Source organism: Mesoplodon densirostris, chromosome 10 (assembly GCF_025265405.1).
Source record: "Mesoplodon densirostris isolate mMesDen1 chromosome 10, mMesDen1 primary haplotype, whole genome shotgun sequence".
NCBI classification, from domain to species: Eukaryota; Metazoa; Chordata; class Mammalia; order Artiodactyla; family Ziphiidae; genus Mesoplodon; species Mesoplodon densirostris.
Genome location: NC_082670.1, coordinates 22000304 through 22018666, shown reverse-complemented (window position 1 = coordinate 22018666; position 18363 = coordinate 22000304). Strand labels below are relative to the sequence as shown.

The following is an 18363-nucleotide window of genomic DNA, read 5'->3' as shown; positions in this document are numbered from 1 at the left end:
AAATTTCATTATGTATTGATACTTCGTGGTGTGACAAGTAATTTGAGTGACATTCATGTTAGTTTTCTATACTTTACTTTCATAGCGGAAATTGTCTGACATTTTCTTTGACAAGTCCCCTAAAAACTTGCTTTTTCATAAGTAAGCATTTTTGTCAAGATATTATTTCAATATGTGGTCCCCTAAAACAGGATTGTGCCCCAAGTACAGGTCATTATTATTGCATCTGTTTTATGACTTTGAAATCTCTATATTCTGCTAGGACTAAGAACAGAATCCTTCAAAGATTTAACACTTTAGAAAACAGCTTGCAAAGACCTTCTCTTCAGCGCAAGCAGTTGTCTTCAGATTCTTTATAGATTGGCATCCCTGCTTGCTGAGTTTCTCATAAGACTTCTCTGAAAAATGGCAATGCTGGCAGATGAATGCTTAGTATGGCTCCCTCTTGTATATCTCTTTAGCTTTAGAAGAAGGTTTTGGCTTTTCAGTAAGGATTGAGAGAGAGGAATCTGAAGTGCCAGCTCCTTTGAAAGATGGTTCTTTTTCCCTGTTTATGTCACATCTTTATGACACCGCATAATCATAGCTAAAACCTCATAGCTAACTCCTGTTCGTTCATCATAAACCAGCCATTATGAATGTTTGTGTCTCCCCAGATTCATATGTTGAAATCCTAACCCCTAATGTGATGGTATTAGGAGGTGGGGCCTTTGGGAAGTAATTAGGTCTAAATGAAGTCATGAAGGTGGAGCCTTCATGATGGGATTAGTGCCCTTATAAGAAGAGACCATAGCCCCCTCTCTTTCCCACACCCCCAAAGAAGAAATCATGTGAGCAACAGAAATATGATGACTACAAGCTAGGAAGTGGACTTCACCAAACACTGAATCAACTGGACCTTGATCTTGGACTTCCCAGCCTCCAGAACTGTGGTAAATAAATTTCTATTGTTTAAACCATCCAGCATCCTGTATTTTGTTATAGCAGCCTGAGCAGACTAAGACACCAGCTTAGACTTCTCTTGCCTAATAAGCCCTCACTAAATTCATTGAACTGTGATGCTGTTGCTTCTCACTTTTCTTCCTCCACTTCTAAGCTACACGGTTAACTTACTCTCCACCTAGTATCTAAATTACCAGGCTCTGTATCTGCAAAATAATATTAAATAAACAGTTTAAAAATAAACAATCAAAATGAGGCATGGAGTTATGGTTGTAAAAGTACATGTTAATGACAGATGAAGTTAGGGGCCAATTAGGAGAGGGATTTGAGGAGATTCTTTTTCTTTATGAATCTAAAAAGTCGATGACCTGGAGAACTCAAGTCAATCTATGTTGGGTGGCACATTTACTGGGGACCTCAGTGTCTCCTCAGATACATAGGTGGGTTTGAACTACAAGGCTCCCATTAATGTTATTGGCTCCAATAAGACACATGTGCCATCTTTCAAGAGACAGTAAAATCTGACAAATTTACACTTAGCCTTTTACTGCTTCTGATTAAATAGTTGTTACTTGACAGACACACCACTCTAAGATACCCAGAGCAGTTTTTGGAATGAGAATTTTTTCTTTGCTCTTCACAAGAGGATGAAAAATGGACTGGGCAGGTGTTACTTTTTTATCTACTCTGGCTGCTGGGAGGGGTGAGAGGTTACATAAATTTCTAAAAAACCTTTGCAAGGCATTTACAGCCAGCATTTAAGGATCACCTAAAGGCAATCTGCAAACACGGTATACTCCTCCTGGAGTTTTTTGGCATAGCCTTTCTACACGAGGACCAGCATAACCCTGAAGAGATATCTGGCCATGAGGCCTAGTGATGTTGAAATCTCTGCCGATGTAACTTCACTAGTGAGATTATTTTTCAAGCCTATAATTAAGGAACATGGGTCCAGTATCAAGAAGGAGAATTTCCAGAAATTTTAAACATTTAATCATGGTACATATAAAGCCCAACTTATCTTCTGATTCTGACCTAAAGTCTTCATTTATCATCATCTATATATCTCTATCTATCTATCTCAGTAGTAAGCATTTTTCTGATTTGAGACTTTCAAAATGGGTTAGACTCAGATACTATCCCGAAATACATAATGGATCAGCTCTCTCATGGACTAAAAAAAACCCAGATGTTTCTGGATGGCAGCTAGGAAATGATCAGCTGTTTTTGCCCTGGGTCCTGGCAGCTTCTTCTTCCATAAGTGACAAAAGAGCTCAGAGTCTTCTCTCTTACAGCCTGCCCCTCACCAGCCCTGCCTCCAATGGCCTCTCTTCCAAAGCCAAAGGCTGTCCCAATCCACGGTTGTCAGGTATACTCACCTTGGTGGCTCTGTGCAGCACTGTGTGGTGTTCTGGCAGAGCAGAACCAGCCAGGCCCTGTTTATATTTCCCAAAGCCCCAGTACTCATGCCTAACTCTCACTGTTGTCAAGATGTCAACATCATAAGTTTTGCCTTCACAAGGGGTAAAGAGCTTCTGCACAGTGTTGATCCCTGAGGCACATCTCTTTCCTCTCCCTAATGCTCCATAATTTGCTGAGCCCAGAAATATTCCAAAGCCAGTTATAGTCAGTGGACAATAATGAGTAGGAGACACTGTGAGGATGAGTAGTTACCACTGCACAGCTGCTCCCCGAGAGATTCAGGTTTCCTAGACTTTATTGCAGCCTCCTGCCATGCCCTCCACTCACCACCAAAGCTCAGGAACAATTTGGAAGAAACATCTGAGAATCAGACGTGGTCATTTAAAAAAAAAATGTATAACTATCCTCTTCATTGATAATGAAAAATCATTCAGTGTTAGAAGAAGGATACTGGATACCCATGATAGGTAGTATCTAGAAGACAGCAAAAGAGGAAACTTCTGGAATGCTGGTTTCTTGATCTGGGTGCTGGATATATGCATATGAATCAGTTCACACAACTAATTGAGATGTTCACTTATGATTTATGTACTTCCTTGTATGTTTATTTCTATTAAAAGTTTACTGCCATTATAGAGAAACCCTCTCTGGTCACAATAATGCTCTTTTATCTTAACTATTTTTCCTTGTATTAGTATGGGTTCTCCAACATTCTTATTGTTTGGTATTAGTCAAGATATCTTCTTCCATAATTTTATTGTCAACCTAATCTCTCATTATGTGTTGGATAGGTCTCTTGAAAATGGAAAATAGCAGCACTTAATATCTAGTTTTATATAATATAATATGATATGATATAATATAGTATAATATTCACAGGCAGAAAAGAACAATGGTATGATCTATGGCGTCTAGAATTACTTTTCCTGAGTTTGATGCCACTAATTGCTAGTTCTGAGACCTTGGGAAAATTACTTTGTGCTTTCTCACCAGTAAATTGATGATAGTGAAATTAAAATTTTAATATATAGGAAGCATTGTATAAATGTTTGATGTTTGAAAGAGTAAAGCTTGTCTGGATTGAAAGAGTAAAAAATCAGCTCATACTGAAAAAGGAAAAAAAAAAACCCCAAATGCTGCCATTCACCCGGCTGGGAGAACATATACAGATAAAGCAGGCTGCAAAATTAATAGGAAGCATTTTTTCATGTGCCTGTTGCTCATCTGTATGTCTTCTTTGGAGAAATGTCTATTTAGGTCTTCTGCCCATTTTTTGACTGGGTTGTTTGTTTTTTAGATGTTGAGCTGTATGAGCTGTTTGTATATTTTTGGATATTAATCCCTTGTCAGTCACATTGGTTGCAAATATTTTCTCCCATTCCATAGGTTTTCTTTTCATTTTGTTCATGGTTTCCTTTGTTGTGCAAAAGCTTTTAAGTGTGATTAGGTCGCATTTGTTTATTTTTGCCTTTATTTTATTTTGCCTTTGGAGACTGATTTAAGAAAATGTCGTTATGATTTATGTCCAAGAATATTTTGCCTATGTTCTCTTCTAGGAGTCTTATAGTGTCATGTCTTATATTTAGGTATTTAAATCATTTTGAGTTTATTTTTGTGTATGGTGTGAGGGAGTGTTCTAATTTCATTCATTTACATGCAACTCTCCAGCTTTCCCAGCACCACTTGTTGAAGAGAATGGTTGTATCATGTTTTAATGAATAAATAAATTGAAAATAGTGGGGGTTTTTTAGGCATCATTTGATAGTTCCCTGGTACTCCCTACAATACAATCGGCCTTTTTGTTATCAAAGAGCTACAAAGTAATCCAGTTCTACCTTAATTTAACTGAAGGATTTCTTAAATTGGAGCCATTAAGTATAGGTATTTTGTACAATGCATTGTTCTGGCAATAAGATATCTGATGAATCCATTTGGAAAAATATTTGATGCTTTTAAATTTGTTACACATGTTTATGGTACAAAATCTTAGAATTGATATAAGCAGGCTTTACTCCATTTTTAAGACTCTCTCTACCGTATTCCATTATTGTCCTTGTATGCTAAGGTTTTTTATCCCTGTACTAAAAAATGGTAAGTGTCTATTTTTTGGCTTCATTATACCATGTCCACACAGTTTTTGAATAACTCAGCTATGTTATAGTAAATTTGTTTAAGAGCTTATTTTCCTCATATTACTGTGGCCTGCTTGAAGGCAAGGGCTATGTTATTTACCTTAGTTTCATAGCTTTCCTGTGAACGTTTCACAACCTTTTCCTAATATCTAGCATGGAGAACAAGAAAAAACACTCTCCAAGTTGGTCATTGGTAATTGTTGGAAAAGCAAGGGATATAAGAGCCTGGAAGAAATTAAGAGCATCATTTTAAAATTTAATCATGAAGAAAAGATTATTGAGCACTAAGAATAGACAGGAAGTATCTATATAAATAAGGAGATGTTGTGTGATTGCTGGCACAAAAAGGTTAATGGTAGATTGAAATTTGAGTTCTCCAAATAAGTGCTATTCTGTGCTTACCTCTTAAAAATTCGAATTGAATTTAGAAATCTAAATTAACTCTAGAATCTTAAAAAGAAAATAACTTAAAATAGAAGAACACATGACTAAACTGTTACATATCTAAAGGAGTGTCAGGTAGGAGGCAGAAACTGATAATAATTTTAGAACACACAGCTATGGCTGGTGGACATGTCAACTGCCTCTTACCTTTCATGTATTTATAATTTTTGTTACCAGTAGGAAAGAAGTAAGACGATGAACTCTGCATCAATTTTTCCTGTGAAATCACACATGAAATTAAAGGAAATAATGGCTGAAAAATCTCAAATTTGGTGAAAGACATAAAGCTCCAGATTTAAAAAACCTCAGAGAACTCAAAACTGTTTATACTCATGCCAATCATAATCAGGTTTGTAAAAATTAAAACATAGAAAAAATCTTGTAGATGGCCCAAGAAAAGCAATAGTTTTACCTATAAGGGAACAAAAATTCTCAAACGACAGTGACTTTCTTACAAGAAATGATGGACCTGAGACAAAACTCCATTGATCACCTGATCCTATAAAATCCCTTACTCTAACTGGTGGTCCACAATGACACTATGGATCTTCAGGAATATTGTCAATTCAGAGCCAGTGTCTATTAATCTCTGAAAATACTGATTACATTTCCTTTCCCATTACATAGTGCTCTAGTAAATGACTGCAGGTCCTTCTGGGGAAGGCTGAGAGGTAGATTAACAGTATACAATTTTGGCAGTGTAGCAGGGATGGGTTCCAGTCTTCTCCTTCATCCCAGGCGTTCCAGATCTGTGAATTGGCTCAAGTCTGGGAATTGATTGATGATCTGTTTTAGTGATTCATGTCAGATTTCTGTTCACCAGATCTGAGGCTTTTCTCCTTATACAGTTCAAGTAAGACTTCAGTAGACCTCTCATATGTTTCAGCTCTACAGACACCATGATCAACCAGTCATTACCAAAGATTTCTGTCAGTCAGCCTATTCTGATTAACATCTGTAATCGTACCCACTTTGTCTTTGATGATTAAGTGCTACCACTGGCCCCTGTCATCTTGAGTTCCAGTCATCACCATTATGTTTAGGGATTCCAGTACAATAGGGAAGACCCACGATAGAGCTCTTCTTTTATGCTGGGGCTATCCTCATGAATTTACTAGTCACAGCCATGGTGAAAGGCATTCCTCTGGAACCCCTTGGTTTGGATGAACAGAACCAACATAAACATTGTCTCTAGCATCCCTAAGACTTTGGGTACTTCCCTCTACAGTATAGTAAGAAGGTCCTGAGATTTCAACTTCATTTAGTGTAGGCCATATGTGGGTCTATTTTTTAATCAACAAACATAGAAAACTTTTAGAGTCATTCCTAGGCCCTCAAGTTAAAATTTTGAATTCATAATCTCTGCTCAGTGGCCCCATATCAATATATTTTACCTGATCTAACTTTATATTACTTTCAGCTTGATCCTGCACCCTTAAGATCCATTCCCACGTGCATATCTCTAGCTGGAATCACAAGCAATCTGGGAACTGTTTCTGAATTAGTTTCTGCATTGCAGGTGGCTTTGCTCTAAAACCTCTTCCAGGATTTTCATGTTTCCAAAGAGCATCCTGAACTGCCATAGTCATGTTGATCATAACTAGATCACCTATTTCATAAGCCGCTAATGGAAAATATGCCTCCTTCATGTCTGGACCTGAACAAAACCAAAACATCACACTGAATCCAATCAAGTTTATATATCTAGTTTTGAATTTACAGGAAATATGGGGGATGACAGCATATTTAATGACATCATGGGAATGAATAATATTCAGATGTCAAAAGTTCTGTTGCACAACAGTGCTGGTTTCAGAAAAAAGTAAATGATATGAAATTTAAAAAGAGGAGTGAAAATTTTACAGACACTTGTTAAAGAGGCTTAAGAGACAATTGAAAAGAACACATTGTTGGATCTTTCTGGAGTCTTGTTTCAAATAAATCATATGACTACTGCTGCTAATAACAACAATATAGTTACAAAGATTACTGAAGGTCTGCTTTGTATTAGGTGTTATTAAAGAATTAGTGTAATTGTTGGGTGTGATATTGGCATAGTATTATTTTGTAGTATGTATTAGCAATGTATCCTGAAGTATTTACTATGGAATAAAATAATATCCTGAATTTACTTTAAAATATTCTAGCGTGGTAGGGAAAAAACAGACAGGATACTTGAAAAGGACTGCCATTATGTTACTGACGGATGCTGAGGGATGGACCCGTGGTTGTCGTAAGTCATTACATTCTTCTGTATTTGAGTGTATGTTGCACATTTTTTATATTAAATATAAAGGCTCAAGGGCCACATTCTGGAAGGCTGAGGCTTGAGGGGACTCTACAGCTCTCCGAAGCCTGCCGGGACCTGGCAGGGGAGCTTGGGTCTGACCTGGCAGGGAAGCAGAGTCTCGTGGAGACTGAGGAACTGGAAGACAGAAACGACAGGAAGCCACAGAGCCACCGCCTCCACCCTCCGGACACATTGGCCACAATCACATTACAACTACAATTGTAAATATTATAATATTATAAATATTATTGTAAATTGTAAATAGAGCCTTTGGGGTCTGCAGCACTATTTAGCCCAGAAGTAACCAGCAAGGTCTTCCGTAGCTGGGACCTGTTTGCTCTCTGCTCCTCCTTACAATTCAGGATCTTGAAACTAGCGAATCAGAGCTTTCCTGCTGCCACCTTCACTTTGCTAAGTGCTGAGCAATGAAGGATCGCCTTGGCCTTGGCCGAGCCCTCCTTTTTAAAGACTTAAAGCCCCCTTAAGTCCAGATGGGTTTGTATGGTACTGAGACTGAACCCAAGTCAGGCAAAGGCTTCCAAGGGAGGGAGTTTGCCTGGAAAGTTCTGGTGGGACGTGGCGTCTAACACTCTGAAATTAAGGGATACAACTGGTACTCGGGAGGAATAGTTCAAATGGTAGACGACAACGGGCACGAAACAGGAGGATCAATACCCATGTTCCCCAAAATTTCTCTTCTTGTGGTAAGTGCGTCGTGGGTTCTTTATAGAACTGTAGCCATAGCATAAGATGCTCTATCTTGAGCAGCACGGATTTTTTTAACTTACATATGTTTTCCTTTCTTGCTGACCCTGACATGTCTTAGATAATGACTAGTTAACTAGGTGAGAATTAATCTTGCTTGTTTAAGAATTCCAGGGACTCACCTTAAAGTGGTGGAAGATGGCTGAACTTGGAATAGAAGATTAATTGCACATAAAACCATCAGAGGATGCTGACCAGACCACCCCACGACCAGTTTCGAGATGATTATCAGAGCTGACTGTGCTCTTCTGCACCTAGTTCCCCCACCTGTGCACCCCTGACACTCCCTTTTAAAACCTTTGTCCTCTAACTGGTAACTTGGAGATGGTCTCAGGACATGAGTCCACAATCTCCCCAGGTTGCTGGCCTCCTGAATAAAGCAACTTTTCCTTTTCCACCAACACTTGTCTCTCCAATATGAGCCTTTCTGGCAGTGAGCAGCAGAAGCTGAGTTGGACACTGGCCTCCTCCAGTTACAGAACTTAGTGTGTAGGCAGTGTAAAAAGCAGGAAACACGTGCGGCTCGTAGAGACAGGAATATTTTATAAGCTTCTGGTTTTTCTCAGATCAATGTAGAACACAGGAAGATGAGGGTTTTCATCAGTTCTTCAGATTAATGTCTATGAGTCGTAAAGGAAGACACTGAGGTAGCAGTAGGTCCATGTTCAGAAAGCCCGTATGTGTTGGACATTTTCCTCTCAGGGTTCAAATGACCTTCAGCAAATCTTACTTCCACCCCTTCCTTCCTTGCTCTCCATACCTTAAAGAAGCCAACTTGTTCTCTCCTTGAATACTTTCCAATAGTACACAACCCTCTGCTCTTCCAATGCCTCTGTAAACCCTCCTAACACTTTGTCTCTCTTTCTTTTTTTTTCCCCCCTAACACTTCCAATGACTTGTTTTAGGTTTAGATTTAGAGCCCTTGAGATTGATGACGGCAGGAGCACTTGGTTCATCGCATCATCACCAGGGCCGAATCCTCCACCTTCAAGAAGTAATTATTGAGTGAATGTGAGAATGAGTGAATGAGTTAAAATATATATCATACAGGGTTGGTAAGTAATGTAAGATAAAGTTCTCTTCCAGTTGCTCTTTGGGACAAGCATTAAAAATGTAGAGAGAAATGACAAGGAGAAAGAATCATTTGGGGTATGAAGATGAGGGAGGAAAGATAAAAAAAAAAATGAGAAGTTTGGAAAGGTTCATTGCAGTCAGCCAGAAACCACCATCTTTAAGTATAAAAACACACTGCCTTATTGCACTGCTATAAACCACAACCTAGATATGATTTTCACCAAAAATGATACTATACACTGGAGTACTTTTATTTGAAAGAAAAATGTTTGCTTCAGATTGGCTTTCCACAGAGCACTTGCTTCTGTGAAGCCAAGTGTTTCATCAAAGAGTCATATATTCAGATTTCCTTTCCCATTAATGCAGTTTCTTTTTTTCTTCTTCATAAATTACCAAAGACTCTAAATAGGTTTGCAAGCAAGCCTAATGAAGTTTGTAGGTGGTAACTGCTCTAGGGGATGTGGAAGAGGGGCTGCCAAGTTTCAGTTTCCTGATGAGAGGTTAATTTCCCAAAGAGAGGAATTGGGAAAAGCAGACCAGGAGGAGACTCATAGGCGAGTCCAGGCAATAGAGGGGATAACTGAAGCTCTGAGCTGAGTTTGCAGATACTTTTTACATTATGTCTAATTTTCAATATGTTTTAAAATTGCCAAAATAAAATGTTTTTACTTTTTTTTTTCAAAAAGGAAGAGTTTGGAAAAATATTTTTACTAAATAATTTTTTAAGATAATAATTTTAAAAGAGAAGATAATGTCATTGGAAAAACTAAGATAATGTAATTGAAATTTGAGGAGGGAAAAAATCCTCCAGTCATTCTCCTAATTGGATAGACCTCAAACATTTATACATACATAACCTATACTCTATTGTTATATAAATATAAAATACTAAAATCATTGTGAAACTAGATTGTCCTTTGTACTGAAGAATCTGGCTTACTCAAGTATGAGTGGAGGTGTTGGAAAAAGAAACAAAAAATTTGGAAACAAAATTGGTCGATTGTTAAAAAGATCCATAAAGTTCAAAGCCCTTAACCAATTAATTCTCCTAGATACGAGTTGATTGAAAACAAAAGCTCCTTCAAGAAGTCTGTTAAATATCAAGAGAACAGTATGTTATGGTAGAGTTGAAGAATAATCTGCAAAACCTGTTATAAGAAGTCAGCACCTTAAATGCAAGAGCGTGCACACTTACAGAGGGGAGTGAAACATGACAGAGCTCATAGAAAGTAGAGAGGTAGGCAGACCTCATTAGGCCAAACTCAGAATACTGAACAAATACTTAAAGAGAGCATAACTGGAAATGCTAGTAAACTTTCGAAAACACTCCCAATTCTTCACACCAAAAGCGCACCCCCGACGAGGATGGGATTCGAACCCACGCGTGCAGAACACAATGGATTAGCAGTCCATCGCCTTAACCACTCGGCCACCTCGTCCACTTACAAAGACCCCTCGGCGTGTTTTATTTCAGAGTTTATACTAGGGAACTCGCTGGTTACCCCGGAGAGAAAGACGCTTAGGAGACGGCTTAGAGAGACGTCTGGGAGACGTGGAGGTGGCTAGCTTCCACACGAATGGACAAGGAACTGGGATGGAAAAGCTGTGACGGGGGCAAAAAACGGGCTTAGCTTTCACAGGAGTCATAAAATTGGTTGAGACGTGGTAGAAACACATCTGCCTGGGCTTTCACTCCCCTTTCTCGGGCTGCCTGGTCCCCGGCAGGAGGCGCCTCAGCGTCAGGTCCTGGCAGGCGGTGGGCGTGACGCGGCCAACCTGGGCTGAACCAGTTTGCTGTCACCGTCCCTCTTCAGGGGAGCCTGGGCCCGCGGCCCGAGAGCGTGGCCGGCTGTCCGCAGGGGCAGAGCTTCCCAGAGCCGGTTCCACTGGAGTCGCTGTCAGGGGAGCTGGCGAATGTGGACCCCTAATTCGTGGTTAATGAGGCAGTCTGGAAAATTAGACGACAGATCTGAATAGGGCTCAATTTCTATTCCGTGTTATTGCCGCTTCTACAATACTTTCGGGTGAAATTGCATAGAGAAGAATCTTTAACTTCGTGGGGCTCTCCTCCCGGGTCATCCGCATCGGAGGAACCACGAATTCTGATTCCTCCACGGCCCCCGCGCCCCACCAGAACCTGTGTGTTTTCTAGGGAGAGTTTGTCCAACTTTTACTAGGTTTTCCAAGCGTTCTGGTACTGAAAACGTCAAGAAACTCAACACTAGTGAGAAAATAATTCGAAGGAAGAAAGAGGGAATAAAAGAGTGTTCAGCTCCATCTCGTTGTTTCATAAGAATGAACACAACGGACAGATGAACGAACAAGAATAGGAGCTAATTCTGACTAATCAGATTGATCATAAATGCCCAGGAAAAGAAGGTAATATTGAAGGTGAGTCTTGAGGAGCATGTTTTCTAGCGGTGGTGAAGAATGAGGTTGTCCCAGACTGAAGAAAGGGCCTGAGCAAAGGCAAGGAAGCATACAAAGCAATCATATGATTCATCCTGTTGTCAGTTCTGATAGCAAAGGGTAAAGGAATTATATTACTTTCACAAGGAAGGACAATATAATTAACAGGAAATTTGTCAAAAATAGGCCTTTCACAGGAAGGGGCGGTGAATCATTGGGAAAGTAATGCACTAAATCTCATGTATTTGAAATTATTAAAGAGGAATTTGAAAATTAAAACACTGAAAATGTATACTTAAACAGATTTATTAGATGGCACATTAGATAGAGCAGAAGGGAGAATTAGGAAACTGGAAGTTAGATTTGAGGGAACTATGTAAAATACTATCCACTGATGCAGGTAGTTGGAAATTAGGAAAGAGGAATAGGAAAAATGAAGGCTAGGAAAGAAGTTCTACCATATATCTAATCATAGTCCCAAAAGAAATTATTGAGAGAATAGGAAAGAGTCAAGGATCTCCAAGTACGCATCACATATGCTTCAACAATTATCAACATTTTGCCAAGCTGGTTTTCCATATTATTGTGAGGTTAATCTCAGGCATTATATTATTTTGTGTTTCCTTTCATCTGTTCAATAAGAATCTTTAATAGATAAAGAGTGTGTTCATTCATCTTCAAAATTCTAGAAGTTATCGGTATAATTTGTTCAATAAATAGTTTTCAATCAGCCAATTCTGCCACTATTTTCAGGAACAGCTGTGGAGAGAACAATAGTTTTTGTTTGTTTGTTTATGCTGCTATTGTCTATTACTTGTGTTTCCATTTATTTTCTATTGCCATTAAGAGTCTACAAAGTAGGAATGCTTCTAGATTTCACTGTTTAAAATGAGATGGTCTATGTGTAAAACAAGAAGCAAAATTATTCTCAGTAGATTTCTACAAAAGTGCAAGGCTTGAGTAACGTAAGCTTGCAAGTTCAAGACTACTACCCTCCTAATAGTCTGCCCTGCCACTCTCTTACACTCCTGCATTTTAAAATCAAGACTAAAGTTGCTCCTCATTGCCTTCATCCATCTCTTCCCTTTTTAGGCATCCGGTCCAACTATTCTCATGGTGACTTAACTCTCAAAACCTGACTGAGTTATCTCACTCTCTGGCCATGCTCTGTGGATGTCAGAGGTCTCCTAGTTAAGTAATCAGCATGCCAGCTTCAGCCCACTGTCTACCCAGACATCAAGACTGTAAACTGGCACCCTGAGCATACTATAAGCCTGATTAAAACCCTTTAATAACTATCGATGACCTACACCCTGGCAATAGACCTCTGCCCTCTCTCACCAGCCTCCCCTGCACTCTTCCACTCACACTCTGGCTGCATCCCGTATTTGGTAGCGATGTATTTGGGGAAAATCAAAATACCTTCTTTGGGGAAAATGTGTGAGAGTAGCTCATATTTTTTCAGAAGCCACATGTGGAAAAGCCTGGACTGTGAGGCTGTGCTGGAGCTTTGCTCTTCTTTACACCTGCAGAAGTCTCTAAACTTCTCTATTCAGTGATAGCTCTCCTTTTATTACATAAGAGGAGCGCAGAGCATTTGGAGAGAGCCAAGTGATGAGTCGGTGGTCCTGCTCAGGGCTTCCTCTTCCTCTGCGGAGAGGTCCAGGAAGTTAAAATAGGGCGAAGCTAGAGCTTTCCTAGAGCGACCTTCCAGGTCTAGCTGTTTTTCACTCTCCTTTGCTCGGTGGTCGGGGATTCCTGCACGAGGCTGCTTATGAGTTGTCCCACCTCTATTCCATACAGTTTGGCCTTGGTGGACATAAAATCACCAATGGATCCTAGAGGGCCTGAAAGACATATGGCTATAGAGATGACATCGATGATGCTAACTTGCAGGTGGAGGGGAATTAGCTCAAGTGGAAGAGCACTCGCTTTGCATGCAAGAGGTAGTAGGATCGATACCCGCATTTTCCACCTTTTGGGTCAGCGGCTTTTGAGGCAGATTCAAAGCCAGGAATAACTGGATGTGTTAAAAGGAGGTAGTCAAAACATTCATGTTTTTTCTCTATGAGGTTGTTTACCATTCTACAACACCCAAGACAAGGGCACAGTTGTGGGGAACAAATCCAGAGCAAGTGATGACACTTAATGAGGAAAAAAAGAAGGCCGTGGTGCATATATTTATTTTGTTCTCTGTAATTATAGAAGCTTTTAAGGATTAGAATTGAAGCCTAAGTGGAGCCTTGACAGAATCATATAAACTTTAAGATATCTGATTTTCATTATTTTCTGACTATATTATGCTCTGACTACATTTTTTTTCTCAAAAAAAAAGCATTTGAAAATATATATTAGTAGAACTACTTTGTTTTCTATGTGCTATGGTCTGAATATTTGTGACCCCCTAAAATTTATATTTTGAAAATCTAATGGTCATGGTGATGGTATTAGGAGGTGGGGCCTTTGGGAGATGATTAGCTAATGAGGGCAGAGCCTTCATGCATGGGATTTCTGCCTTCATTTACAAGGCCCCAGAGTATAACTGATTCATTTCACTGTACAGCGGAAACTAACACAACACTCTAAATCAACTACACCCCAATAAAAAAATGTTTTTAAAGGCCCCAGCGAGCTTGCTTGCCCCTTCCACTATGTAGGAAGTCAGCAAAACCAGAAGGCTCTCACCAGATGCCTGATCAGCTGGTGTATTAATCTTGGTCTTTCCAGTCTCCAGCACTGTGAGAAATAAATGTTGGGTTTTTTTTTACAAGCCACCCAGTCTATGTATTTCTGTTATAGTAGCCCAAACCAACTAAGACACCATATTTACTCTTTTCATGTAAGTTTCTAATTTTATAAAGCCCAATTTTATTTTACTAAGTTTACAATGTATGTTTACTGTATGTTTTTATACTATTCTGTAAAAGGAAAACACAATTTCGTAGGGCTTTGTTAAAGTAATTAAACAAGGAGACCATTAGACTGAGATGGCTCTAAATGCCTTGGTAGCTTAGGTAAGCAAACCAAAACTGGAATCTGAGAAAATGAAATTTAAGAACAGCTTATCACAATGAGCCAGCTAGGCTTTCCCATGTAAAGCAGTCTTAAGCTATAGCCAATCAAATAATTGCTTTGCTTTGCTTCTGACATCTCTACAAAAGTCTTCCCTCTAGCTTCTGCCTGCAGAGCCTCCTAACCACTTTTTGTCTGGCACTCCTTAATTTGAATGGGTGCTTGCTCAAATAAACCCTTATAAATTTTAATGTGCTTCAGTTTATGTTTCAATGGGTGCAATGGTTAAGTTTTTAAATATAAGGAATTAAAATCATATTAAATAAAACAAAATGTCTAGTATGATACAAAATACTGCATATAACCTAAATATATACTTCCAAGATACTCTCGTGGCTTAGCAGGAGCTATGAAGTGATAAAGTATACACTTTATTATCTGGTGCTTTTCTGGATGGGACCTCCCTACCTTTCCCAGGGAGATGACTCTGTGACTGGACAATGTCCTGGTACATGCAGGACATATTTAGGAATCCAGACCTCAAGAGAGAGTTCTCTGGACCTAGCTTTATTACATGCACCTTCTGTGACCTGTCCTGGGTGGGACATACATGCGTTCAAGTATGGGATAATATTTACAGCTAGGAAAAGTACTCTAAATTACTTAGTTCAATTCACCCTCTTGGGGTGAAGTAGGGAGGCATGTGATAAGATGTATGACCAGGCATACTCCTTGTGTCCTTGTGGAAGGGGGAGCATATTTTTAAGTCAAAATCATTACCTACTTCCTACCTACACCACTCACAACAATATGCTTTTTCCTGTAATGTTGTTCTACAGATTTCTGGTTTCTGGGCCTCATTATCCCTCATCCTTTTCCAGGCCCAGACAGTTGGATCATTTGAGGATGCCAGGTTTTGTTTCTCAGTTGATAAAAGCTGCATGGTTGTTAGTTCATCAGGGTGAAATTAAATGTGGGAAAAATACTACAGGTGACTCTCTTTTCAGAAAACAGTATTTTATTTTCCCCCCAAACCAGAGCTTTAATCAAGCAGGAACTCCATGCAAGTTCCCACTTTTGATTCCCTCTAATGGAGTTCAATGCTTATCACCTCTGGGAAGTTACTTAGCGATTTCTAAGTACGCACCAGGGGATCCCTGAGGAATGGTGGTCATAAGAGCAAAGTGAGACGGGGTGGTGGTGGTGGGCGGGGGGGGCGTCAGGAAATGTTCTTTATTTGAGATCAACTTGCAAGACAAGGTGGAGATAAAGAATTAGAGAAGCTAACCCACTGCAGCACAAAAGATTCATTCAGTCGGTAATTGCTTGACGCTAATTGGCGCTAAGGGAGCGGTAAGAATAAATGCTATAGGACAAATTCAAACAAACACATCGAAGATGGTGTAGTAGACAGAAAAGCAAAGGGGAAAGGGTCTCTTCAAGAGATGTTAAATCTCCGATTGGAAAATGATGCTCCAGGTGAGGATCGAACTCACAACCTCGGCATCCCTCGCACACATACTGCCATATAAGTACCGCGCGCTGTCCGATTGCGCCACTGGAGCTCCTATATTTTCCTTCCGGTCACGCATTACGTGGCCTATGCAGGAATATTCAGAGTTTTTCTCCGGTCGCAAAGGTCCAAGTACCTCCATCCTTCCCGGAGTCCCGCAACTGCATCTTGCGCACAAAGGCGGACTGTGGTCAGGTGCAGACCCCACCCGGCCACCAATCCTGAAGACACGGAGGGTGCTCTGCTAGCGGAAACGGGGGCGGATACTTCCAAGACGACCGCGAAAAGTGCAGACACTCGGGAGACTCTGACCTCCTCGAGCATTCCAAGGAGGACTTTCAGTGGGCAGAGTAGGCGGGAGAGACTTCTGCTGCTGTGTGGGTCCCGGGGCCTTTCCATTTGTCTCTCTCCGGGATGCTTCTCCTCGGTGCGTCGGAGGGAGGCTTGCTCTCTGAGCCTGGGAAGGGGGTGAATGTGGGAGGGCCACGAAGCCGTTGCAGGCTATCTCAGAGTGTGTGAGCATCCAGAATTCCTGTGGGCTTCCAAGAGCACATTTGCTTAGTGCTCTTTAGTTTGGTGGTAATCTTTCACGAGTTAGAAGACAATCTACCCCCAAGGTATACCTCTTATTGAATGTCTTTTGACGTTTTTTAAATGTACTATTTGGATAGCTTCAGAAAGCAGTATTTGAACCTAAAACGCATTTGTATCATCGACCTGCTGTGACCTAGTTGACTTTTATTCCGAATCCAAGCATATAGTTTCAAATATGCGCAACGATAGCTCATTCTGCCTGTGTGCTGCTAGATTTTAAATTTGGGCAAGAATACAAACTACCTGGTGTATAAATTTTTATACTGTCCTAGGAGATTCCTTAAAACACTTAGTTTCATTCTAGTCACTTCTTTAAGTTACTTAATTTTCTTAATGAGATAATAGGGATCTCCATGGAGCAATGCTAGTGTCAAATTTTGCTATAATGTTTAAAAATGGAGCAAAGGATTCAAATTTCCAATAATAATTATGATGATGGTTTGAAGTAGAATTTATACAGGGCTTCTTTTTTTTTTTAATACTTTTACATTTATTTTCTCAGTCTAGTCCTACAGCAATCCTACAGGGGTAGATTTTTTTTATTGAAATAATATATAAACAATATTCTCTGACCACTTACTGTGTTTAATAAAAGATAAGTGTAAATGAACAAAACAGTCAATCTCTTGTGGAGTTTATATCTGAGAGAGCCTGAAAAGTCATACAATTTAAAAAATGTATCAGTGAGCACAATTGAATATGATAGAGAGCAGGCAGCATTTTCAGTCATGTGAGCAGAGTGTTTACAAAAGAAAAAGAAATTAGCTTCTAGCCTTTTAAGTGACTGAGATGTCAAATTTATATTTCTAAATGTATTATTATGAAAATTTCAAACACAATGAAGTTGACGTAATTAGATAATGAACTCCCATGTAATCGGTCTTACGATCATCAACATTTTACCAATCTTGTTTCTTCTGTCTTTCCAGTACTATTTTTGTGTTGGAGGTAGGCGGTTGGAGGTGGGAGTGGAAGTAAAATCTAGACATATCATTTCACCCTAAATTCTTCAGTTTGTACGCCTTAGAGATAAGAACTCTTTTTCTTTGATTTCACTTTCTTTTCTTTATATGAGTGCAATATTGCTATTACATTCAGCAAATTCAGCAGCAATCTCTTACTACAAGAAGTGACTTAGGGCTTCCCTGGTGGCGCAGTGGTTGAGTCCGCCTGCCGATGCAGGGGACACGGGTTCGTACCCTGGTCCGGGAGGATCCCGTATGCCGCAGAGCGGCTGGGCCCGTGAGCCATGGCCGCTGAGCCTGCGTGTCCGGGGCCTGTGCTCCGCAACGGGAGAGGCCACAACAGTGAGAGGCCCGCATACCACAAAAAAAAAAAAAAGAAGAAGAAGTGACTTAGCAAAAAGTAAGTGGCAAAACTAGGGCTTGAATTGAGGTTCTCTGTCTCTAGCTTCTCCTACTTGATTCCTTTTCCAAGTCATTTTAAACAAAGAACTGTCATCTTATTTAAGGGAGTGTGTGCCTTCAAGTGAATGTGGAGTAATTAATTAATTAATTTTTTAATGTGTAGGCTGAGAAGTTGTCTATAAGGGAAAGAGTAAGTGACCCACTGTTTACAGTAAACAATTTGCTTGCTAAATATATTTATAGTTTCCATTTATTCCTTTTTTGATATCAACAGAAATCTATTTGCCTGTATACTTTGTTTTCTGGGGTCAGTTCAAAGCTCAGGAGAAAATATGGTGCTCTCCTCAAAGGGGACCCCACCAACCTTGAGACTTAAAGATATTGTCTTGCAATATCTAC

General features: G+C 39.8%; 1 protein-coding gene and 2 non-coding genes across 3 annotated transcripts in view; all 3 read right to left on the bottom strand.

Moving 5' to 3' along the window:
- Positions 1-18363, bottom strand: part of LOC132497348 (histone H4) — a 313717-nt gene that overhangs the window by 29459 nt on the left and 265895 nt on the right. The window lies entirely within an intron of this gene.
- Positions 10427-10508, bottom strand: TRNAS-GCU (transfer RNA serine (anticodon GCU)). Its single transcript has one exon. It is a non-coding gene; the product is annotated as a tRNA-Ser (tRNA).
- On the bottom strand, positions 15962-16055 carry TRNAI-UAU (transfer RNA isoleucine (anticodon UAU)). Its single transcript has 2 exons — positions 16018-16055; positions 15962-15997 (listed from the first exon to the last, which is right to left on the bottom strand). It is a non-coding gene; the product is annotated as a tRNA-Ile (tRNA).